The sequence below is a fragment of the Mixophyes fleayi genome, chromosome 12, assembly GCF_038048845.1.
Source record: "Mixophyes fleayi isolate aMixFle1 chromosome 12, aMixFle1.hap1, whole genome shotgun sequence".
Lineage (NCBI taxonomy): Eukaryota > Metazoa > Chordata > Amphibia > Anura > Limnodynastidae > Mixophyes > Mixophyes fleayi.
The window spans coordinates 50,771,368-50,798,108 of record NC_134413.1 but is presented as its reverse complement, the minus strand read 5'-3'; the positions used below and the strand labels follow the sequence as shown (position 1 = coordinate 50,798,108).

The window sequence follows — 26,741 nt, the reverse complement described above, 5'->3', positions numbered from 1 at the left end:
GTCCCTGGGATTGCGCTATTGTTTTATCTCCTGACCAACCCATCCCCAAAGGGAGGACCTACCCTTTATCTCGTCCAGAGACGTCAGCCATGTCTCAATATATTTCAGAAAACCTGAAACAGGGATTTATCCGCAAATCTACTTCCCCAGCGGGTGCAGGGTTTTTTTTTGTTAAGAAGAAGGATGGGTCTCTTCGGCCTTGTATTGATTATCGTCCTCTCAACCGCATCACTGTCAAAAATCGATATCCACTACCTCTCATCTCCGACCTCTTTGACAAACTCAGTGGATCTCAAATCTTTTCCAAACTAGATCTCCGTGGGGCCTATAATTTGATTCGCATCAAAGAAGGAGACGAATGGAAAACGGCCTTTAACACCAGAGATGGACATTTCGAGTACCTGGTGATGCCCTTCGGCCTCTGCAACGCCCCAGCCATCTTCCAAACCTTTGTTAACGATATCTTTCATGACCTGTTATACACTTCTGTGGTAGTGTATTTAGACGATATATTAATATTTTCTAAAGATCTGAAGACTCATCGGGAACAAGTAAAGGAGGTCTTACGTAGACTTCGGAAACATCACCTCTACTGCAAGCTGGAAAAATGTGTGTTTGAGATTAGCCAGGTACCTTTTCTTGGTTTCATCGTGTCGGGTCAAGGTCTTTGTATGGATCCCACCAAGGTGTCAGCTATTCTGGACTGGCCTCAGCCACAAGGCCTTAAAGCTATTCAAAGGTTCATCGGCTTTGCAAACTATTATCGCCAATTTATTCAGGGATTCTCCACCATTATAGCCCCCATTACAGCTTTAACCAGGAAGACTGCCAACCCCAGGGTTTGGTCCTCGGAGGCCATGTCTGCCTTCATAACGTTAAAGAAAGCATTTTCTTCAGCCCCAGTTCTGTCCCAGCCAGATCAAGAACGACCTTTCTTCTTAGAGGTAGATGCATCCTCGGTAGGCATTGGGGCGGTGCTTTTTCAAGAGTCTCCGGCTGGCTCACACAACCCGTGTGGGTTTTTCTCCAGACGATTTCTTCCAAGTGAATGTAATTATGGAATAGGGGACGAGGAGTTACTGGCCATCAAGGCGGCTCTGGAGGAGTGGCGACATCTGTTGGAGGGGGCTATATTTCCTGTTACTGTGTTTACCGACCATCGGAACCTAGTGTTCATTCAAGAGGCTCGTTGCCTTAATCCTCGGCAAGCCCGCTGGGCATCCTTCTTTGCTCGATTTAACATGAAGCTCACATTCTGCCCGGGAGCCAAGAATGGACGTGCCGATGCATTATCTCGCTCATTTGACGATTCCGATCGTTTAAGACCGTTGGTTCCTCAGCATATTATTGATCCTTCTAATATCGTAGCCCTTACTAGGACCAAAACGTCCTCTCCTCCAGGCCGGTCATTCGTGGAACCCCATCTCCGGTTCAAGACCCTGCAGTGGGCTCATTCATCCCGCATTGCCGGCCATGCTGGAATAAAGAAGACAACATCGCTGCTTTGCCGACGCTTCTGGTGGCCTAATGTACGTGCCGATGTTGAGAGATTTATTGCTTCCTGCTCTACTTGTGCTCAACACAAAACTTGTAGAAGAGTTCCGGCAGGCCTTCTTCGTCCACTCCCTATCCCCGATGCTCCTTGGGAAAGTGTGGCCATGGATTTTATCACAGACCTACCCCTCAGTGCAGGGTTTACCACTATCTGGGTGGTTATTGACCGATTTTCGAAGATGGCACATTTTATTCCTCTAACTGGACTGCCCACGGCCAGTCGTCTGGCAGATATCTTTATCAAGGAGATATTCAGACTACATGGTTGCCCGAAGGAGATCATTTCGGACCGCGGAGTCCAATTCACATCCCAGTTTTGGAGAACCTTTTGTAAGAGATTGAACATAGAATTGAAATTCTCTTCGGGATACCATCCGCAAACCAACGGACAGACGGAGCGAATCAATCAGGATCTCGAGACATTCCTCCGCTGTTTTACCTCCGACAACCAGAATAAATGGTCTCAATTCCTTCCTTGGGCGGAGTTCTCCCATAATCAACACATTCATGAGTCTACCGGATTCTCCCCTTTCTTTATTGTATACGGAAGTCATCCTGTGTTTCCGGATCCTTTTCCAGTGTCCTCTTCACCGGTTCCAGCCGTAGATACGCTTTATCGGGAATTTTCTCTCATTTGGGCTAAGACTAAGACGGCTTTACTCAAGGCTACTCCGCATCACAAAATCTTTGCAGATCGTCATCGGAGGGCCACTCCTCTCTTAAAGGTGGGAGACCAAGTATGGCTATCCACCCGGGACCTAAGACTAAAGGTTCCTTCTATGAAGATGGCTCCTCGATTTATTGGCCCGTACACCATCATGCAAGTCATAAATCCTGTATACTTTAAATTGAAACTTCCTCCTTCTCTGAGATGTCATAATACTTTTCATGTCTCATTACTACGACCAGTGGTACTCAATAAATTCTATCGACCTCCCGGTCGTCCCCCACCAATACAAACCTCTTCTGGAACTGAATTCGAAGTCAGTCGGATCTTGGCCTCTCGCATTCTTCGTGGCAAACAGCAATTTCTTGTCCATTGGAAAGGATTTGGCCCAGAGGAGAGATCATGGGTGGACAAGCAGGACCTTCACGCTCCTAGAATTCTCAAAAAGTTCCTTCAAACAGGAGGAAGAAGAGGAGGGTATACTGTCAGGCGCCGTCCGCACGGCCGCCTGACTGCCTGACCGCGCGTCTGGTTGCTATGCAACCAGACGCATCACTTCCGGATCCCCCCTGCCATCCATCTCCTAGCAGTATGACGCGCCCCGTTGCTAGGCAACGGGACGCTATGTGATTCCCGGCGGCAGGCATGACAGCGCTGCAGCGCTGATGCTGATTGGATCCCCACACTATTTAAACCTCTTCCTGTCCTCTAATCAGTGCCAGAGTATCAGGTCTTCCTGTCTCCAGCGTTTGTGTGTACCAGTTGCTGTATTGTTCCTGACATTCCTCGTGCTGCTTGTGACCCTTTTGACCCGGACCGTTTGACCACCCCTATCTGGATTCTGCCTTTGTACTGCGCTCCCTGAAGGTTACCGACTCGGCTTGCCTCACCATTCTTCTGGATTTCCCTTTGTACCTCCTCTACCTGAACGTTGCTGAACCGGCCTGTCTGACACCCCCTTGTATCTCTCTGTGGACTCTAGGAAGAACCGCGACCTGCGTGTCCCTGCAGCGGAGTCCATACTTCCTTGCGGGGGTTCCTGGTGAATACCAGGTGCACGTTAGACTCCGCGCCTTCCTCTGGGTTGCGCCAAGAACAGCAGGTACCCACTATCAGTAATACACCCACTATCAGTCGTGACACACACATTATCAATTCGTCCCCGCTGGACTCCACAACCACAGGTCCCTCTGTAGTCTCTGGAGGGCAGTGCTGTTCTTGATTGAGGAATTGATAATTCATTTTTATGAACATCAATTTTTCAACGTTTTGTGGAAGCAACCTCCTTCGCCACTAACTGACCAGGTTCCCCGCTGCACTAAAAACTTTCCGAGTACACACTGGAGGGGGGGACAACTCAGGTAAAATATAGCCAGTTTGTACAGGGGCTTCCAAACTGGCTTTTTTTCCTGCCAGTAAAAATAAGGACTGTCTGACATGTCTACTTGGATGGTGTCAGCAAAGTAATCCTCCACCATTTTTTCAATTGTGACAGCATCCAATGCAGCGACAGTAGACATGTCTGCAATGGTTGGCAGGTCCTTCAGTCCGGACCAGATGTTCTCAGCATCCCCGCCAGCGGGTCTTTTAGGAAAACTGAGCTTTTTCCTCGCAGTCACAGGTGTTGAAGAAAATGAAGGAGGAGCTGTTGGCATGTCACGGTCCTCTTTAGAGGACAATCTCCTGACCAGCAGGTCTTTGCATCGCTGTAGACTTGTGTCCGCCGGAAACAGAGACACAACATACGCTTTAAACTGAGGATCCAGCACGGTGGCCAGAATATATTACTCTGACTTTAAAAGAAGATCCTGGCAAAGCGTACGAAGGGCTTCATCCACAAGAGCTACATGCTTGGTGGAATCGCAATGCTTTAACAGCTCCTCCCTCACTTTCTCCAGCTGCTTCTGCAACAGCCTGATCAGGGGAATGACCTGACTCAAGCTGGCAGTGTCGGAACTGACTTCTCGTGTGGCAAGTTCAAACGGCTGGAGAACCTTGCACAACACGGAAATCAGTCTCCAATGCTCTTGACTAAGGCGCATCCCCACTCCTTTTCCTATGTCGTAGGTGGCTGTGTAGGCTTGAATGGCCTTTTGCTGCTCCTCCATCCTCTGCAGCATATAGAGGGTGGAGTTCCAGCGCGTCACAACCTCTTGTTTGAGGTGATGGCAGGGCAGGTTCAGCCTTTTTTGATGTTGCTCGAGTCTGCAGTAGGCACTGGCAGAATGCCGAAAGTGTCCAGCAATTTTGCGGGCCACCGCAAGCATCTCCTGCTCACCCCTGTTACTCTTCAGGTAATGCTGCACCACCAACTTAACGGTGTGGGCAAAACATGGGACGTGCTGGAAATTGCCCATATGTAATGCCCGCACAATGTTACTGGCGTTGTCTGACACCACAAATTTTTAGGAGAGTCTAAGTGGGGTAAGCCACTGCGAGATTATTTCCCTCAGTTTCTCTAAGAGGTTGTCAGCGTTGTGCCTCTTATTAAAACCGGTGATACACAATGTTGCCTGCCTTGGAACGAGCCGTTGTGGAGATGCTGCTACTGATGCAGCTGCTGCTCTTGCTGCGGAAGGCGATGCATCTACCCAGTGGGCTGTCACAGTCATATAGTCCTTCGTTTGCCCTGAACCACTTGTCCACATGTCCGTGGTTAAGTGGACAGTGGGTACAACCGCATTTTTCAGAGCACTGAGGACACTTTTTCGTACTTCTCTGTACATCCCGGGTATCGCCTGCCTAGTGAAGTGGAATCTAGACGGGATTTGGTACCGGGGACACAATACCTCCATCAACCCTCTAAATCCCACTCCACTGATGGCGGACACCGGATGCACGTCTAACACCAACACAACACAGCCGCAGTTATCCGCTTTGCAATAGGGTGACTACTGTCGTACTTTGTGCTCATGGCAAACGACTGTTGGACGGTCAACTGTTTGGTGAAAAACGTAGCGTTCTTGCGACTTCCCCTCTGGAAAGATGACCGACTACCAGCAGCAACAGCAGCAGCGGCAGTAGTAGGCGTACCGCTGCAGGATTCCTCGGATGAATCCCGGATTGAAGAGGACTCAGTCTGGCTGGTGACATGGCCTGCAGGACTATATCTGATGGAGATCGTGGAGGAAGTTGAAGAGGAGGGTGTTGGTGGTGTGTATCCAACAGGACCAAGGGATTTAGGTGTCCCTGGACTGCTGACGGTCCTAGCCACAGGTCCTGAACTAACCACTGAACTATGAAGATTCTTCAGGTGACGTATAAGGGAGGATGTCCCTAGGTGGCCAAGATCCTTACCCCTACTTATTTGAGCTTTACATAAGCTACATATGGCCATACATTTGTTGTCCGGATTGGGATAAAAAGAACTCCAGACAGAAGAGGTGGATTTTTTGGTCTTCTGACAGGCATGACGATGGGCTTTTTCATCCCATGGACAACAACTGTTTCCCCCCCTGGTGCCTCATTTGAGATAACCACATTAGCATCCTCCTCGTCAAGTTCCTCCTCAGCGCCAGCTACATCAATATCCTCCTCCCGGTGTACAACATTCACAACTTCATTAGCCAAATCTGTAACTGGACTGTGGGTGATCCTTCCAGCATATGCAGAGGGCATGCTGCAAATGGTGGAAGGAGCCACCTCTTCCCGTACAGTGATGGAAGGTCAGGCTTCGCAACCACCAACACCCTTGGACTCGCCTTGGGGACTTGTGATGCCATCTCTTTAGACGGCAGAGTTGTTTGCTGTGTTGGTGATGACAGCTTAAGTCTCTTAAATTTTTTAGAGGGGTGGGAAGGAGGAGGGCTCAGATCCTTGGGTGAAGCTGAACCACTAGTCATGAACACGGGCCAGGGCCTAAGCCGTTCCTTGCCACTCCGTGTCGTAAATGGCATTTTGGTAAGTTTACGTTTCTCCTCAGATGATTTGAATTTTCTTTTTTTACTAATTTTAGTGAACTTTGGCTTTTTGGATTTTACATGCCCTCTACTAGGAGATTGGGCATCGGCCTTGGCAGACGACGTTCATGACTAGTGGCAGCAGCTTCAGCATTAGGAGGAAGTGGGTCTTGATCTTTCACTACTTTATCCTCAAAATTTTTGTACTCCATTATATGCAGCACAAGAGAGCGTACCACTAAACCACACACACTTTGGGACTGCAGAAACTGAACGTTGTAATGTAGATTGCAGTTCCTTTTTTTTGGGACTGTAGAAACAGTGAACATAGTAATATAGATTGCAGTTCCTATTTTTTGGGACTGCAGAAACAGTGAAGGTAGTAATATAGATTGCAGTTCCTATTTTTTGGGACTGCAGAAACAGTGAACGTAGTAATATAGATTGCAGTTCCTATTTTTTGGGACTGCAGAAACAGTGAACGTAGTAATATAGATTGCAGTTCCTATTTTTTGGGACTGCAGACACAGTGAACGTAGTACTATAGATTGCAGTTCCTATTTATACTTTCTTTAAAAAATTTTTTTTTTTAAAGGTATAAAATTACTATGGACTTAGCAGTAAAAAACACAGGACAAAAGCACCACTGGACTCAGCAGGACAGAGCACTGGACAAAGCACCACTTGACTAAACTAATCAGCAGGACAGAGCACAGGATCTCAACAACCTCCCTCTTCAGTGATCGCAGGGAGAATGAAGATGGCGGCCGCGAGCGGGACATTTATGACATCCTAGTCTCGCGAGATCCGACGCAAGACTTGGATGTCATAGCCTCGTTTTGAATTCCTTTGGCGGCCGGAAGTACCCGAACAGTGCTCGAATCCTGTCGGATCCTCACTGTTCGGGTGGGCTCGGATTACCGAAATCCGAGCCCGCTCATCTTTACTTTATAGTGTCTGTGCACTCTGTGACATATAATTCAGGTTTAATGAAATCCCAGACACAATATGATGAATTCTTCTCCACACTTTTCCTTTACCAAAAGTACTCTCAGAGAATGCAGATAAGATGGCTAAATGTATATATTAAAGGAATTCTCGAGTAGTCCCTCTCAGCCTTCTCCCTGCAGGTAAAACACACCTGAAGTAAATGAAATGTTTGCTACCGGAAAACATAAATCATTCCTGTATTTTACCGCTATGAAAAATTATTTTGGCAATCCATTTAATTCCTCGCCCTGGCCTTCTGGCTGGGTGGGACAATTATTGTATTGCCAGCTGAAAGGCTGGGGCTTTGTCATTACAGCACTTATTTATTTTTCTCCTTGTTTTGTCACTGCACTTATATTTCTCTCTCCTACCACTGGGGGACACTGCCAGACATTGGGGTATAGTAGTGGGATTGGGAGTTTAGGCACTAAAAACTCTTTGATTTTGACTCCCCCTCCTCTGCTATGCCCCTCCTCTCCTAGATACCTCAGTTTTTTTTTAGTGCCTTAGGAGTTAGGCCAGTTTAGTATAGGCTCCTGCCTATATGTTATTTAGTGATAGTGTTTCACGTTTTTATTTTATTTTTTCTTAAGGGTGCTTCGCGGGGATCGATCCTAAGTCCCAGAGAGGGTGAATAGTCCTGGGCTTCCTTCACCCTGATCCCCGCGCAAGGTAAGAAGTGGCTGATGCCCGGGTCTTCCTTCACCAGTCTTGCCGGTAGTTCATCCCCTAGAGACGAGCTGTTAGTTGTTGATAGCGCCATTAGGGCTTTAGGTGCCCACGGAGGTAGACCTCTTCAGCGGGCCACAGAGATAGGTCACGCGGGGGAGATCCAGGATCCATCTCTCCCCGCCGACGGAGCTGGAGGAGGACAGAATTTGCAGGCACATCCTCACAGAGTTCTCTGACTCATAGTGATGATCGCCCACTTGCAGTCTCCCACAGAGCCAAAAGGGCCTCACTGGATGTAAACCAGGGTCGTAGCCCAGGCTCAGATATCCCATCAGATGAGGATGGGAATATAGTCTCGGATACTCAGGAAGAAGACTCACTGAGTATTATGACCACCTCGGTGGGTAATATTGAAAGCCTGGTGTTAGGTATTAGGCATAGCCTTGGTTTTGCTGACCCTACACCCTCGGCTCCCTCAGGTTTCTCCATTTTCAAAAGGACTAAATCTCAGGTTATGTCTTTCCCACCGCCATCAGAGATGGTACAGATTGTGACGGACGCTTGGTTAAACCCAGGAAAACAGTTCGTTATGCCGGGTAGATTTAAGAGTTTTTACCCTCTTTCAACAGAGGATTGTATTAAATGGAAGGCGTCTCCTAAGGTGGACAGAACCATTATCAGGTTGTCCACTTCCTCTGCCATTCCTACCCAGGAGAGAGTATCTCTTAAAGACTCCACTGACAAAAAAGTGTGACAATGCGCTCCGGTCCGCATATGTGGCTTCCGGTAACTTGTTTAGGCCCACTATGGCAATGGCATGGGCAAATAAGGCGGTGCAGATATGGGCAGAGCAGTTGATCTCGGCCATCCAAAGTAATGCTCCGCTACCTGATCTCCTAGTTCTCGCTGAGCACATTCAGGAGACGGCGGATTATATGGGATAGGCATCCATGGATGCAGTAGCAGTCAATGCCAGAATTGGCGGCCTTATTATGGCGTCACGACGTTCCCTGTGGTTACGTTCGTGGACGACGGATGCTGAATCAAAGAGGTCCTTGGAAATCCTGCCTTTTGATGGAGTCACTATGTTTGGGCCGGAGCTTGAGAAAGTGATTGAGGTAGCCACAGGAGGGAAGAGTAATATTCTTCCTATGGGCTCTCGTAAACCGCGTCAAGCTCGGTTTCGGTCCTTTCGCTCCTTCTCGCAGGGCCGTGGCGGCCCACCAAGGGGTCAGCCGGCGGTTTCCAGAGGAGGCGGCGGCAGAGGTAGGGGCGCTCCCAGACGGGAAACGTCGCGTCCCAGTGAAAAACCTGCAGCATGACTCCTTGGCCCCCACGCGGGTACCCGTGGTGGGGGCACAGCTTCTTCTCTTCAAGCGCCAGTGGTGGTCAGTCACGTCGAACGCTTGGATTCGAGGAGTGGTGTCGAAAGGATATGTTATAGACTTAATCCAGTTTCCACCAATAAGGTTCCTTTCCTCACCGGTGCCCGCTTGTCCCCTCAAGTCAGGCCCTGCTGGAGGCAGTGGCGAAGCTTCAGGGTGCGGGAGTGGTGGTTCCGGTGCCAGGGCCAGAAAGGGGTCAGGGGTTCTACTCCAATCTCTTCTTGGTTCCGAAGCCGGACGGAACATTTCGCCCTATACTGAATCTCAGGTCCTTGAACAAGCAAGTGGTAGTCCAGAGATTCAAAATGGAGTCTCTTTGGACAGTCATTGCAGGGATGGAAGAGGGAGAGTTTCTAGCTTCCATCGATATGAAAGATGCGTATTTACACGTTCCCATATGGAACAGCATCATCGGTTCCTGAGGTTTGCGGTGAGTTCCAATCATTTTCAATTCAGAACCCTTCCGTTTGGTCTGGCCTCTGCTCCTCGAGTGTTCACAAAAATCATGGCAGTTATGGCAAGTGCCCTGAGACGAAGGGGAGTTCCGATAATTCCATATCTAGACGACCTTCTTTTAAAGGCGAGGTCTGCAGAGATTTTATCTCGCCAGGTTCAGACCACAATGGAGTTCTTGGAGGACCATGGGTGGATTCTGAATGTGCCAAAATCGTCTCTCATCCCAGCTCAGCGCATGCGCTTTCTGGGATTGGTGTTCGACACAATGGTTCAGAGGGTGTTCTTTCCTCAGGAAAAAATCATCGCCCTCCAGCGGAGAACCAGAGTATTATTGGATCGTCCTCGAGTGTCCATGCTCTCCTGCATGAAACTTCTAGGAACTATGGTGTCGGTGTACGAGGCAGTTCCGTTTGCCTAATTTCATTCCCGGTCTCTTCAGTTGGAAATTCTCCGGAAATGGTCGGGGTCACAGGAACGGTTTGACAGACAGTTCATTCGACTGTCTCCTTTAACTCGACTGTCATTAACATGGTGGCTCTCCACGAGCAAGCTAGGCAAAGGTCAGACCCTCAAATCGGGCCCCTGGACCTTACTGACCACGGACGCAAGTCTTTCGGGTTGGGGAGGAGTCACGGGACCGTTAAGGTTTCAGGGACTCTGGTCTCCCCAGGAGTCAGCTCTTCCCATAAACATATTGGAGTTGAGGGCTGTGCTCAAGACTCTGTTAAAAGCTCAGTGGTTTCTGGAAGGAAAACACCTGCAGATACAGTCAGACAATTCCACGGCTGTGGCTTACTTGAATCATCAAGGAGGAACTCGCAGCAAGGCAGTCATGCCAGAGGCTGCCAAGATTCTAATCTGGGCGGAACATCACGTTCCGCAGATATCGGCGGTATATATCCCGAGAGTGGACAACTGGGAAGCCGATTTCCTAAGCAGGGAAAAAGTTCATCCAGGGGAGTGGTCCCTGTGCAAAGAGGTATTCGGTCTTCTAGTTCAGAGATGGGGTCTACCAGAAATAGACCTCATGGCTTCCAGACTGAACTGTCAGGTCCCTCGGTATTGTGCAAAGTCCCGGGACCCTCGAGCATACACAGCAGACGCCATGGCGATTCCGTGGCGCTTCAGGCTGGTGTATCTGTTCCCACCTTTTCCGATGCTGTCTCGCGTTCTGAAAAAGCTAAAAAGAGAACGCGTTCAGGCAATCTTGGTATCCCCTCATTGGCCTCGCAGGGCGTGGTTCTCAGACATTCTGGGAATGTCAGCAGATCAGCCGTTTCGTCTGCCCATGCGCGCAGACCTGCTAGTTCAGGGCCCTCTTCATTATCTCGATTTAGATCGGCTGGCTTTGACGGCGTGGCTGTTGAATCCTTAGTTCTTAAGGCTAAGGGTTTTTCGTCACCAGTTATTGCCACCATGATTAGGGCAAGAAAGTCATTTTCTGCGGCTATTTATCATAGGATCTGGAAGGTTTATATCCTTTGGTGTGAATCCAAGGGTTTCCATACTTCCAGGTTTAGCCTGTCTAGACTGTTGGCTTTTTTGCAGGAGGGCCTGGATAAGGGACTCAGACTGGGTTCCCTTAAAGTTTAGGTGTCTGCACTGTCAATTTATTTTCAGCGAAAATTGGCACTTCTGAGTGAGGTTCAGACCTTTTTACAAGGAGTCCTTCATATTCAACCCTCATTTTCTTATCCGATAGAACCTTGGGACTTGAATTTAGTGTTGAGGGCTCTTTGTCTTCCTCCATTTGAGCCCCTTCATACCGCAGAATTGCACCATCTGTCTTGGAAGACAGTTTTTCTTCTAGCTATATCTTCAGCTAGGAGGGTGTCGGAATTGGCAGCACTCTGTTGTAGTTCTCCATTTTTGGTGTTTCATGAAGATAGAGCGGTGTTATGTACTAAACCTTCCTTTGTTCCAAAGGTAGTGTCTAGGTTCCATCTCAACCAGGAGATTGTGGTTCCGGCATTTCGTCCGGATTTGTCGTCTTCAACTGACTCTGTTGATTACGATCTTCATCTTCTGGATGTGGTTAGGGCTCTCCGGTGCTATGTGGACCGCACAGCCTCTACTTGTAAAACAAAGGATCTGTTTGTTTTATACAACGTCAAGAAGCGTGGTTGGCTGGCGTCTAAACAGACTATTGCTCGATGGATTACTTCCACTATTAGTCTGGCTTATGTCCGAGCTTCTCGGCCAGTTCCTCAGACGCTTAGGGCTCACTCGACCAGGGCTGTTGGTGCATCCTGGGCGGCACGCCATGGGCCTTCGGCTGAACAACTGTGCAAAGCGGCCACTTGGACGTCTGTTCATACTTTTGTAAAGTTTTACAGATCGCAGGCTTTCGCATCTTCTGATGCGAGCTTTGGCAGGAAAGTATTACATGCAGCCGCTCCAGAGCATTCCCTCCCATGAGGCTGCTTTGGTATGTCCCCAATGTCTGGCAGTGTCCCCCAGTGGTAGGAGAGAGAAAAGAGGATTTTTACTTACCGTAAAATCTATTTCTCGTTCTCCACTGGGGGACACAGCGCTCCCTCCCTTGCTCTGTAGACGATCTGATGATGAATGTTTTTGATTTACAATCTTGGGCAGCTCCTTATAGTACACTTGGTTAGTCAAAACTGAGGTATCTAGGAGAGGAGGGGCATAGCAGAGGAGGGGAGTAAAAATCAAAGAGTTTTTAGTGCCTAAACTCCCAATCCCACTACTATAGCCCAATGTCTGGCAGTGTCCCCCAGTGGAGAAAGAGAAATAGATTTTACGGTAAGTAAAAATCCTCTTTTTTGTTTTTTTCTCATGGATGGTTGGGTGCAGGCACCTTTATAGGCTCTGATCCCCAAGATCTAGGGGCAGTGGTGTGAGGTTCCCACCCCTCTGAGCCTCCTAACTTGCTCTCCTTTTTGCGTGGGCAGATGATTCTGGTGCCCTGTGGGAAGCTTCAATGGACCTCCCCTAGGCTTTCAGCAAAGGGACGTTTAAAGACCCTTGTCACTAAGGGAACTTATGGTTCCAGGGATCGGGGGTAGAGGAGGGCCTGAAGTTGTTGCACTCCAGTGCACTTTTTTGGGTTTTCACTTTTTTGCATTATGGTGATAAAAAATAATAATATAATACATGATAATTTCACAAGCATCTGTTTTCTTATGCATACTATTTCGGATCTGAAAGGGAAACTATATTAACATGATCCTGGTTTTCTTGTGCATTGGAAAATGAGAGTATGGTCTAGTTATGAGGGACGTGGACCTAATAGTTGAGACCCATTACAAAGCTTGAAGGTATGTCCTTATTTCCTTTTATAGATAATTAGGATTTCTGTTATTGCCACTTCAGTCCTCTGGGAGGCTGCAGTAAACCAGGAAAAATATCTGTCAGCTGCCTTTAGTCTCTCTTGTGAATAAATATATCTTTAGTATTGTGTAATTGAACCATTTCTCCTTAAGATTCGTCTAAGCTCTGGTAAGCTGTGTAAATGTGTCTTCTCAAGCCAAGTAGCTATAAAATGTCATTCAAAAAAAAAAAAAACAACTACTTTTCCATATCATCATCATCATCTTCATTTATTTATATAGCGCCACTAATTCCACAGCGCTGTACAGAGAACTCATTCACATCAATCCCTGCCCCATTGGAACTTACAGTCTAAATTCCCTACTATAGACACACACTCACACACAGACAGACAGAGAGGGAGAGACTAGGGTCAATTTTTGATTGCAGCCAATTAACCTACCAGTATGTTTTTGGAGTGTGGGAGGAAACTGGAGCACCCGGAGGAAACCCACGCAAGCACAGGGAGAACATACAAACTCCACACAGATAAGGCCATGGTTGGGAATTGAACTCATGACCCCAGTGCTGTGAGGCAGATGTGCTAACCACTAGGTCACTGTGCTGCCACAATATATATATATATATATATATATATATATATCTCAATTAGACTGAGAACTATTGGGAAGCTTTTCTGACAACTTCAGTATACTCGGCTCTATGATAGTAGTAGTAGTATTATTCTTCTTCAGAACAGCACTGGTGTGAATGATTAATTGTTCATGGTTTATAGACATTCAGGTTTATGTAAAAGACGACTAAAACTTTTCCTCATTAAACAGATGTGAACCCATTATCAGATTAAATAAATGAAAGTGCTTACACACCTCCTCCCAATACACCATCTTCTTGGACCCATGTGACATAGATTAAGTGCAGTAGCCAATGCTCGTTAAAAAATAAAAATGACTGCTGGTGCCTAACTTTTGAAACCATTTCTATTGTGGAGGCACATCTTTGTGCACATTTTCATCTGCTCTTAGATTTAACTAACTGGCTTCTGAATTCTACATTATTTTGTCCATTGAAATAGACACTCTTCAATACACCTGTGATGACCTGTATATTCTATAATGCTTTGTGTGAATATTCATGTGTGATCTGTATCTACCTCTCTAAATTACAGCAAATACAGATTTAGTTTTGTGACATGGAGCTCTGACAAATTCTACTCTGATTACTGTCTCTGACAGTATGTTCTATTCTAAAGAGAACCAAACCGTTTTGTGATAATTAAAATATATAAAGCCTAGTGCTTCATGAAGAGGTGTTTTTGTTTTTTTTAAGTGAGATATTCTATAGCCCCTTCACTTGGGAAATAGCATGGAAAAACCACAAATGCTGTCACACTGCTTATGGCCATGTGCATATGGATGTTTTTTGTTTTTTTTAAATACATTTTATTAGTAACATCTTATCTTGAACAGCATTACAAAACATAAAACTCTTGAAAGGTACAATAGTAAGATGACAAATGCACATTCAAATTTAACAGTGTGTATAGCACTCTTTCACATAGCTTTTACAAAACATATGGATGTTTTCATCTTTCTCCCATCCATTCATTTTTTGGAAGTGGATTAGATGAGATGTAGAGGCATATAATCATATAGGGATAATGAGATAATTGACCGCTATGGAGTAACATAGTTACTGTACACATGGCGCTTAGAAAGATAGCTGAGCAAGGTTGAGAACGGAGGGAAACGTAAATAAAAATGGCGGTGTGCACTTGGCAAAAGAGCTGTCCTGCATGTTACTGTGTCCTCATTCCTAGGTAACTGCCTTTCTTCCGCTTTCCTACCTCTTAAGGGAGGAAGCTGCCAGGGAGTGATGATCGACCATGTGGGACGACTCTTAGGCAGACAGCACACTGTAATTTTTGTCCTTTTACCCAAACCGAGAAAGCATGAATATTTATTAATTTGAGGCTTTGGAAACTATGGAAATTATGAATTCTCTCATAACTTCTCTTTAACCCAATTTTGCTGTTGGGTTATGTATTGAAATTCCATGTCTCTAAAGAGCCGTTTGTAAGTGACTATTAATGGCGAAAGAGATCTTCCAGGCGTGTAGAGATGGCTGAACCCCTGCAGTCAATGAATGTATGTTTCTAATGTGGAGTGCACTGCGTTACTACATTAGAGAGGGAATCTTGTGACATCACATTGCCACTAGGACATCCCCTGAGCTACCCAAGATAGGCAGAATGGACAGCAATCTAGGTTTCCTGTGGCAGACAAACTGGATGTAATGGTAGCTGGCTTAAAAGTAAAAAAATAAATGAATAAACAATTACAAGAAGATTCTATAGTAATTTCTCTTGTATAAATAACTAAATCATATTTTATGATGGTACACATATTTGTTATGCCTTTACTCAGATGGAAAGGGGAGGAGAGTGGTAAAGTAGCTAAATAAAGATTGATCTATATTTAATGAGCTTGGCCTACCTTAGAAAATGCTGTTTGTTGGGATCTTAAACTATTTTTTTAGTTCCTATTTTTGTAATTTTTTCCAATAAACCACAAAAAAAAGCCCTACTTGTTCTGAAAAAAATGCACAGAATTATTTCTGGTGAACCGAACATATATCAAGTACATGGAGATGGGTCTGATCATTAAGATACAAAATATATAATTGCTAACTAGCGCTACGCAGTAGCAGTACGAGTGTGTACAAGCCCTTTGTGTCCCTCTTTGCTAATTAATATATGGGGGGTGTTGCGTTGTTTCCTTCAGATATTTCTAAAAGGGTTAAAAATGTATTCAGTTTCTGTAATCCAACTGGAATATGTTTTTCTTTTGCTCCTTGTGTAACTGTGGATCCCAGGTTAAGATTAAACAATGTTTTAAAGAAATAATGTCATAACAAATGAATGTTAATTGATTTCTGAAGTGAACATATGTGCTGTAAAGGTTATAATATGTTCATTTCATTCATGGCTGCTAAAGTAATGCTGATTTTCCTAAGAATGAGAAACATACTAATGTATTTTAGGTTAACATTGAATAAAGAATGTCTTAAGTGAAGTTATGTTTTTGCTTTTTAAATATCTATTTTGCTCTTCTGTCTGCCTATTTATACTGCTTAATTGGGGTTGGTGAATTGTCTGGTGCACAAGTATAGCTGTTGTAAAAAGTAAATGCTGGCAGAGCTTTGTGGTATTCTATGTCTGGGGTCGGTATATTAGGCTGCCTGTGCACTTGGCTTGAAGCCCAGAATAGGCTTTTGTAATCAAAACATGATCTTGTACACTATGCAACCAGTGCAGAGAAGCTGTCTGATGTCTCTCCTGCCTCAGCTCCACTTTGGAATCTACCCAGCTTCTCTGTTGCTGTCCCAATATGCACAAAACTGTGAGTGTTCCCGTTGTGTGGGCTTTTTACCCCATTCTCTTAGAGGCCAAGAAGTCAGTTCTTGTTTTGTTTGTTTGAAAAGTGTTTAAAGGTTTCTTGGATGATATTTTAAATGTAAATCATTGTGGCTCTTTGTTGAGGCTTGTTTGGGACAACGTGGCTATCTACATTATATTTCTCCCTGTTTTCTTACTTCTTGCCATTTTCGTGTGTTTTTAATATTGTTATATTACTGTATTTCCTTAAGTTCTTCCCTGAATTGCCCTTTAAATTCTAAGCTCTGAAATTGCTTGCTATGGAAAAATGTTGTTCAGCACTACATATAGGGGCATATTCAATTATTAGCGAGTTTAGAAGTTCGAGCGCGTTAAGTAATTTTTTTTTTTTTTTCCTTATTTTCTTTATCTTCTCCCGCAATTCTAATCTTATTTTTTTTTTTTTTACCGAAACGGTGTTATCGCGCTCCAACCGTTTGTCAATGTTAAAGTATAGGCTGGATGCGAACCCTCAGCGGAAAAAGCTATTCAATTGTTTTTTATCGCTGTGGGTGAAACAGGCAAATTTGCTGTTTCATCTCACACCTCCTTGGTCTGTTAAAAGAATTTTTTTTTTTATTAAGTTAAGAAAAATATACATTAAACTGAAAAAATAGGTGTAAAAGTTCATAAAAATAACCTAAAAACTGAAAAGTACTTAAAAAAGTGTAATAATTAATAATTTTTGGAAAGTTCCCCCTTTAGAAAAAACCATTAGTGGTGCATGTATTTAAACTTTATATCATTTTTTTAAGGTGGGGGGGGGGGGGGGGGGTGGTTGTTCCTGACCTCAGTCAGCTCTCAAAATGGTGAAAAGTAGCACGTTATTTATTTATTTTTTAAAACCAAAATCGTTTGCTCCCCACTCTATTTAGTCTTAACCCTAGTGCTGGCAGGCTATTGCTGTGTGTGTTAAAGTCTTTGAAAAATTTGGCGTAGGGTTGATCACATTCACTCAAAGTTACTATAATAAACAGTCGATAAGAACAGTAGGTCGCAATCCTCAATATTCGGACTGAGCATGTCGTGTCAACTCCTGTCGGGGTTGCCAGCATCGGGTTTTAGATTACCACCGGTTTGGAGCTTACTTTAAGCTCACTATAGGCTTTCACATTGCAATAAATCATGTGGCTAGACAAAGATACGTTCCGAAATTGAAGACCCAACTGCATTGCTAGCTAATACTAGTGTGACCGGATGGACTGCCTATGCCACCCTGTCTGTTGTTGCTTGGAACAGCTGGGCTTACTTTGCAACCGATCCCTTTCGTTATTCCAAAAGCGCCCTCTTGCAGCAGTAGGAGGGGCTTATAATGCTGCCACCACTGGACTCCTATACCGGCATCCAGAACTGGGTTTCTTCTCTCGGTCATTGACGCTGCTAGCGTGTCTTGTTTCTGGTGTACCTGGACTGGTTACTCCGGACCTCTTACTATGGATCCGATTTGCTGTGAATGGATCCCCCCTGGCCTATCACATGGACCAGGGCTGCTGGGTAGCAGTCAGAGCGGCGGTACTGAAACCGCTTGGGTCCAAAACCTCAGAGACAGCCGGAGAACGGATTAGATTTTGGGTCTAATCTGTAGATCACAGGAATACAGCAATATTGAAGATGTTTTCAAGCAGGTCTTAAAGCAAGTTGTTTATTTGCTCTCACCCTAGTTGAAGGTATCAGGGTAATCAGGTCAGATGAAGTCAGAAGAATGATACATTTCAGTGTACAAGTCAGAGCATTTATACCTTTCAGACACATGCTATTTTTAGCATCAGGATATGCTCTATTTACACAAGGATACATTTACATGCATTGCAAAGCCACTAATATTTATACTTCGTTATGAAATTCTTAAAAACCTTGCTGTGATATCCTGCATCTATGTTTGAGATGCAGGAAATGTAGCAGCACGTTTTAAATTAAACCTTCCTGTCTCGAAGTTAAAACTGGCACGTCGAAAGATCTAATTAACATGTGGCCTTTCATCAGACCGTTCGGAATACATATTCACACAGAACAACAAAATCCAAAACAAGCTAGTTTCCCACATCACAATACACAAGAGGCTTTGTAAACACAGGCTCATTGTATCAGATATATACATCAGAAATAGGCATATGCTCTAGCAAGCTTAAACAAGAGACAAATTTCTTCACCTGGTTTCAGAAATAACGATTTCCTTTCTTACAATATACACAATATCAAACAATAAGTGCAAATGCAATTACATAAATAAGTGCCCTGCGCTATTTGCTTTAAATACATTTTTACCAAAAGTTATTTAATAGTGATCCAATCACACCTAGTAACCTTGATATTGGGTATGGCAACTCTAAAACAATGGGATTTATTAGCATTAAAAAAATGCTAGTAAAAAAACAGTAACACATCCATTTATACATACTGGTGCACTTTAATATCAGTTATTAAGCATTTAGCTATTCAGACAGGCTCCAGGCTTAAGAAGCCACAGTTTAAAACTCAATTGGATCTTGAGGCCAAACTAGCGGAGCAAAACAATCCTATCCTGCACTATCCAGGTTGCGTCAAATATTCTACACTGCAGGCAATAGAGCAGGCGTGTTGTTAGGTCGCACACTTAGAGCAAAACAGACACAAAATAGAATTAAACATATTACTACAAAAACTGGTGCCAAAATCATCAACCCAGCAGAAATTGCTAACTAGTTTGCTGTCTCTTATGTTCAATTGTACAACCTGAAAGATAGCCATACTCCCCAGACCATTCACACTTTCCTTAAAGACTTAAAACTGCCTAGGTTAGCTGGGAAAGATCTAGATAGTCTTAATACCTCATGGTCACTGCAGGAGATAGAACACGTTATTTAAGGTCTCCCTAAAGATAAAGCCACTGGACCAGATGGCTTTCTTTCAAATTTATATACTACTTTCCATGAGGAACTGATTCCCACTCTTTTGGAGCTATTGAATGCAGTTATAAACAATGCTTCTTTCCCCATAGAAATGTTAGAGGCCCAAATTGTAACCATTTGAAGGACCTGGGAGGACCTGTAGTTTAAGAATTATAGGCCTATAGCTTTGCTAAATACAGATAGGATTTATGCTAAATGGATAGCCAATTGTCAGCCCCCTCATCCAACAGCTACTGCACACAGACAAGTTAGGTATTGTCAGTGATAAACAAGCATCCAATAATACCTGCAGAGTACTCAATATAATGGAAAACGGTTTGAAGACCGCAAACCCGAATTTGTTTTGCTCTCGCTAGATGCGGGAAAAGCCTTTGATAGGCTAAGTTGGCAGTATATGTGAGAAACCTTTTTTGAGATCAAATAATAATTTAATTTATAACCTTGTATAGAGATCAATCCGGAAGAGTCTTTAGTAATGGTTACTTATCTGACACGTTCAGGGTAAAGAATGGTACTAGCCAAGGGTGCCCGCTTTCCCTGGTCATTTTCGTGCTTGAATCTCTAGCTGAGAAATATACTCCTCCCCCACCTTTTATAGATGTTAATGTTGAGGGATTGTTTCATAAGTAATGCTTGTTTGCAGATGATGTCTTGGGGCTAGATTTACTAAGCGGCGGGTTTGAAAAAGTGGAGATGTTGCCTATGGCAACCAATCAGATTCTAGCTTTCATTTATTTAGTGCATTCTACAAAATGACAGCTAGAATCTGATTGGTTGCCATAGGCAACATCTCCACTTTTTCAAACCCGCAGTTTAGCAAATATACCCATTGGTGTTTGTTACTGACCTAAAAATCTCATTGCTTGCTTTACATTCTCTCTTGGAACAATATAGCCTCTCGACTTTCTATAAAGTTAACACTACCCAAACGGAAGGTCTTCCGATAAATATATGTGAATCTTCCCTAAGTATACTACAAAATAAATTTAAATACATATGGAAAAAGGGATCCCTATCATGTCTTGGCATTCAAATACTGCCAAACATATCCAATATCTTTGAAGTTAACATCCTTCCTTTGTTCACTCAATTGATCACCCTAATGGAAATCTGGTTGAGCTATGAGATCTGTTGGTTAGGCAGCCTGGCGGCATATAAAGTGATGATGTTACCGAAACCTATGTACATTTATCGCTCCATCCCATACTTAGTTCCCAAAAGGTACATGCTTAAATTGCCATTAATAATGTCTACTTATGTTTGGAAACTGAGTCTTCCCAAAATGGCACATATCAGGTTCACCTTAATCAAGAAGCATGTTGGAGTAGGCCTCCGAAACTTGATCTAATATCAAGAAGTTTGCATACTGGTTCAAATGAGAATTGGCCCTCCCAAACAACCACAAACCTTGGGTGGGCATGGAAAGAACATTATGCTCTTCATATCCTTTAGGGCAGGGGTGTCCAACCTTTTAGCTTCCCTGGGCCACATTGGAAGACGACGCGTTGGTGTGGGCCGCACATAAGATAGACTAACAATAACGATAGCTGATCATCCAAAAAACCATAGAAAACATAGTTAACATATATATATATATATATATATATATATATATATATATATATATATATATATATATATATATATATATATATATATGAGGAAAAAAAGTGATTTTATATATATATATATATATAATATATAATCACTTTTTTTTCAAATCCCCCTATACTTACCTTTCAATCGCCCTGTTCAAAAAATCCTCTCTAGTTATCATACTATAATCACTTTTTGTATTGTTTCGATGCAATATCAATAAAGTGCATTTAAGCCAGGCCTTGTATATCAGGGTGCCCTGACCAGGCCTGCGGTACCTGACATGTACATCACTGTGACCCCAAATTGTCACCTGTTTTGCTAATTACACCACTGTTAGTTAAGGAATTACAACTTATAATGGGCCAAAGAGAATAATATATAATGCCCCATTAGTATTACAAGTAGAAGTATGTAGCAGGGAGATAAGGTCCATGATGCTCCAGGACCAGGTGACTTTTATTCACTGGTCAGCGTCCCTTGAAATAATAAAAAAAATCCCCCTTAACTTACCTTTTAATCGGCTTGTTCTCCTGTCCTCTTCTCTTATTTTCTCCAAATCTGTGCTGCTGATTGTTCTTCTCGCGCGGGTGACTCCTCTGTGCTGCGCTCCGCAATGGATGTTGGGCGTAATTACATCACGCCCGACATTCACTGCGAGCACCGCACGGAGGAGGAGACAAGGGAGGGAGCCAGAGTACCAGCTGACGTGACCGCGTGACCGCAAGGCAAGTAGTTTCTTTTCTTTTTTTTCAGAATTTTTTTTTTCCATTAACAGTGCTGCCCCCTTGCCACAACCAAAACTCCTTCTGGGCCACATTTACAGGCGTGCTGGGCCGCATGCGGGCCGCGGGTTGGACAACCCTGCTTTAGGGCAATGCTCCTCAACCTTTTCTCACCCTCGGCACACCTATGACCTTCCCAGAATTCTGCGGCACACTAACACCAAAAATATACAAACATCGCAGGAATTAGAAAGTGCATACACAGAAATTACATTTAATTGTTATTTTTTATGTGATAAATTTAACATCGCAGCTAATAACATTTTTTTTCTCATAAGTAATATTAACTACAACTAATGTAATACCTGTCTGACAGGTAGGACATGAATGTTACATGCCCCAATGGTTCCCATGTCTTCAGACATAAGTTGCTTGCTTGTGGTATCATTAGTTACACAAATACATGAAAGATTTAATGATATTCTACAGCTAGCATAAATACAGTACATTCTAATTAGCTGGACACCAGATTATTTGTGCAGTATAAAGTAAAAGACATGATTCCCAAAAATAATAATATTCTATGTTGATTATTTTAACAGTGCCTAAATGATGATGATGAACTTTACAGGTTATTTCAGGCTGAGCCCTGTTTATGTGAACTCTGATAAGTACACTAGTTTCATTGCACAATATGAAATGTTGTATAGGAGGTTACTGCGACGTCCCTAGCACTTTAAGCCCGGGGACAGAGTGAGCCGCTGCTAGCCAACGTTGTTGTGCTGTTGGTTTACAGTTAATGTGGGAGAGAAAGGAAGAGACTGCTGAAAGGAAGAGACGGCGAAGATCAGTGGTTAAAAGAGAGAAAGTTATATGAACATAAACTCACCAATACGGGATAGCCACAGCAAGTAACAGGAAAGGGGCAGTGCTAGGTCCATAAACAGGGAAAGGATAAGTAGGGAGAAGGGCAGGATTTCTGTGTACACTGGGAGGAGAGGTTAGGAAAGGAACATAAGTGGGAGAGAGGAGAGGCAGAAATTTAGGAGTGTCTCAGACTCTCAGGCAGTACCTAAAGCAAGGGCAAGAGACACCTGAGCGCGACACATGTGTAACCCGCAACTTGCAAAAAACCCTGCAACTTTAAAAAAAAAAAAAAAAAAAGCCCTAGCCCAATTCTGCTTGTTATAAGAGGAACCGGCAACTATGGCAGCGACAGCAGCGGAGAGATGAGGAACACACTTGCGGGAACGTCACACGTACGCGATACATTCATGTGTGAACCCCGTGACATAATAATAATAATGAACTCTTTATTTCACTAAAATATTTTACAAAGAAAACATATTGAACAAATGGTTAAATTGTTTCCTTAAGGCAAGGTCATTCGTTAACCATAATGTGATGCATGTACCACCATAAATCTTTTGCTTTTTCTGCTGTTGGAGGCAGCCTGTCTAGCCTTCTCCCCTCCCTTTCTATGCCGCCTCCGGTCATCATATTCAGTTTTTTAATAGTGCCTAGAAGGTAGGGCACGTTTTTAGTTTAGCTTTAATGTTTTTAATAATTTTGATTAGAATAGTTTTCATTTGATAGCGGCGTGTACACCGTGACTTGCAGTGAGGGAGAACGACTAAGGCGTCTTAGTGCCACCCCCCTCACAAATGCTGCTCCCCAGGTAAGGGTCACCCAGCACCACAAATAGTGCCTGTGGACCCACCCTCTGTTCAGGGAGCGTGGCAGGCTGCTCTGGGGACCGCGGCTGCAGCAGCTGGCTCTCCGACAGAGGGGATGTCAGCGCTGCTAGCGGTCTGTGCCGATCAGTTCTTCACTCAGCTGTTCAGCTGTGTGGGTGCAACGAGGAGCAGAACCCAGCAGTGGAGGTCAGGTACCAGGGGCACGTTACCGGCGGGAGGCTGTGATGGGGAGCGCAGTCCTCATCTGATTCTCTGTAGGCAGGCATTAACATTATTATTATAATTAAAGTGGCCATATTGCAGGCCATATTTGCAATTGTCAATATCTGGCAGTTGGAACTGTGCCCATACTTTCCCGGGCATCCTGTACCGTCTGGCGCCATTAAAAAATACAGCCTGCAGTCGCACATACAGAGATCCCTGGGGACACAGAAAAGTTTCAGTTAGACATATTAGAGTCAAAGTGGGATATTTCTAATTGAATGAGTAATTGAGTGTTATACTTCTCCATTGTAATAGATATATATCTATTCTCTTTTCTGTGTTTGTGTGTGTGTGTATATATAATATATATATATATATATATATATATATATATATAATTTGTTATAGAGATATTGTAGAGTGACACTGTCTACACCCATTTACACACTGATAGCGGGGGTGTAAAACTGTGGTATGATTTCTGGATACAGTCTGTCCTGAAGTGTGTCTTTCATTTGTTACCCTTTACTACAACTATGTCAGGAAGTGGGACAGGTTCTAAATCCAAAGCTGTTGCTGTAATACATTTCACCTGCTTCAGGTGTCAGACAAGATTTCAATATGGACGGTCTGAACCAGACAGCTTGTGCAGTGACTGTGAGGCTGAGGACCAGCGTCAGCGCTCATCTAGAGGAGATGCTGAGGTCGTGGAACCGACTTCGGCCAGAGAATTGGCAAAGTCCATTGCAGAATTGAAGAGAAGCAATCCACGCTGGGGAGCGGTAGGTGCTGACACTTTTATTGCTTCCCAGGGTACGTAGTCCTCGGATGCCCTTCCCTCGGGACAGGAATCTCAGTTGCTACCCAATTTAGCGGGCTCCTCCCAAAATCCTCCTTGGATGCTGAATTAAGAGAGATCAGTCCAAGGACTGACTAGGATATCTGATTCCCTTGAAAGGGTGTTGCAATCCACTTCGGACTAGGCTGCGCAAGCGCCTGGGTCAACCAGTGTCTCAGTATATGGAGGACTCGGATAATGAACTGTATTTACAGGAGGAGGGTGTTCTGGTTGACGACTCGGACTGTGAAGAGTTGCCGGGGTGGGAGGGAGATTACTCTGGCAGACAAGGTGTTTGTTACAACCTGAGTTGATATCTGAAGCTGTGCTAATCCTAATTAGCGCTGGTTAACCAAGGGTGCGGAATCTAACACGTTCCCTGGTATTCACCAAGATCCGCCACAAGGTAGGATGGACTTTGCTGCTGAGAACTCGCAGGTTGCGGTCCCCTGGAATGCCTTAGGAGGCAGCACCACGGAGCTGAGGAATGGATGGAAGTACCCAGAAGAGAGCACTGACCCCCAAGTGAGGTAGAACAAATTCCAGCAGAGCGTAGTCAGACAGGCAGGGTTTGGTGCACGGAAGATCCAGCAGAGGGTAGTCGGACGAGCAGGGTTTGGTACACGGAAGATTCAGCAGAGCGTAGTCAGACAAGCTGGGTTTGGTACACGGAAGATTCAGCAGAGCTTAGCAAGGCAAGCAGGGTTTGGTACACGGAAGATCCAGTAGAAGGCACTCACAGGGAGAACACTAATTACCCGCCCCAATAGTCAGGTCACGTGACCCGCCAGACCAGCGCTGTAACCGGAAGCGCCAATCGCGGCGCTGGATCTGTAACATTATTGAGGACCTGATCCTGGCGGTAAGGCAGGAGCTCAATATTGTTGATTCTGCCCAAGAGGTGGTCTAGACTTCTGTGTTTAAGAGGTCCAAGAAAAGAACCGTATTCTTTCGCCCATCTCCCCAATTGATAGAAATAAGAAGTCTAGAACTTTCCTCTTCCCACTGCCTTCTGGGAGTTCACAGTTATTACCAAAGTTAGTGGACTTGTTGCTATGCCACACACTCCTCCTTCCTGTTACTCCCGGCAACCACCAACCACTCCCAACTGTCACTTCTCCCTCAAGAAAATATATATATTTTTTTTAAATCTTTATAAATACTTTTAACAATTAGCAAATTAAATTAACAAATTAAAAACATATAGATACACCCCAGGGTACTCAGATTTTGGGGCACCACAGATGCTTCTATTGCACATCTAGCTAAGAATACCGTTTTCGGTGGCCAGTACTGCTTTATTAAAAGACACTACTGATAAAAGGTGCGAAGGGCTCCTCAAATCCTTCAGTTTGGCATTCGGAGCCTCACTGCGCCCTATTATGGTAGCAGCCTGGATAATAAAGGCAATTGAAAAATAGGCTTCCGCTCTGAGTGAAGATATTAAAGCAGGGCTTCCTAGAAATGACCTGTTTCCCTTGGCAGATCATGTAAAAGAGGCGGCCGAATTTTTTGGTAGATACGGTTACAGATGCTGGACAGCGGTTGTCGCATATGTCTTCCTTGGCCATTGTGACCAGACGTACACTTTGGCTGAGATATTGGGAGGTGGACGGCAAATCCAAGAGAGCTCTGGAAACCGTTCCTTTCGATGGTCTCTCACTTTATTGGTCAGCCGCTAGAGAAGTTCATTGCTCAGTCCATAGGAGGGAAGAGTTCCTTTCTTCCAGTGGCTGCTTCTAAACCAAAAGGGAGGCGATTTCGGTCCTTTCGGCAGATGGGAAGAACAAAAGGGATACCTCCCCAAGGTCAGTTTTCTGCTTCTCAAGGTGGAGGTAGCCAGAGAGGCAAACAGATTTGGTCGGGACGACGTCCCACGAACAAACCTGCAGTGAAGTCCTCAGCATGACTCACTATCGCCCCCTCCGGGTTCTGTAGTGTTGGGAGCTCGCTTGTTGAATTTTCGGGATCAGTGGCTTTGCTCAACCACAGACACCTTGGTGAAAGGGGTAATTTCATTCACAGGGATACACTTTGGATCTGGAAGGTCTGTGTTCCAGGAGATTCATGTCAACACCTCTTCCCAGAGACGAGGTCCGGAGAGTAGCTCTCCTAGGATCAATCGGGGATCTGGTGGCTTCAGGTGTGGTTATCCCAGTTCTGGACAAGGAAAAGGGTTTGGGATATTATTCTCATCTTTTCCTGTTACAAAAAACAGATTTGTCATATCGTCTGATCCTCAACCAGAGAGATTTGAATACACACTTGAAGGTACTAAAGTTTTCGGATGTAGTTCATCTGTTCTGTCATAAACTCTATGGAAAAGGAGGAATTTTTGGCGTCCCTAGACATCAAGGATGCGTATCTACATGTCCCGATTTGTTCGGGTCACCACAAGCTCCTCAGGTTTGCGGTGGTCCAAGATCACTTTCAGCTCTGG

The 26,741-nt window shown here is 44.4% G+C and overlaps 1 protein-coding gene across 1 annotated transcript in view; it reads left to right on the top strand.

Annotated features, from left to right (window-relative positions):
- CCDC9B (coiled-coil domain containing 9B) overlaps positions 1–26,741 on the top strand; it is a 270,324-nt gene that overhangs the window by 26,499 nt on the left and 217,084 nt on the right. The window lies entirely within an intron of this gene.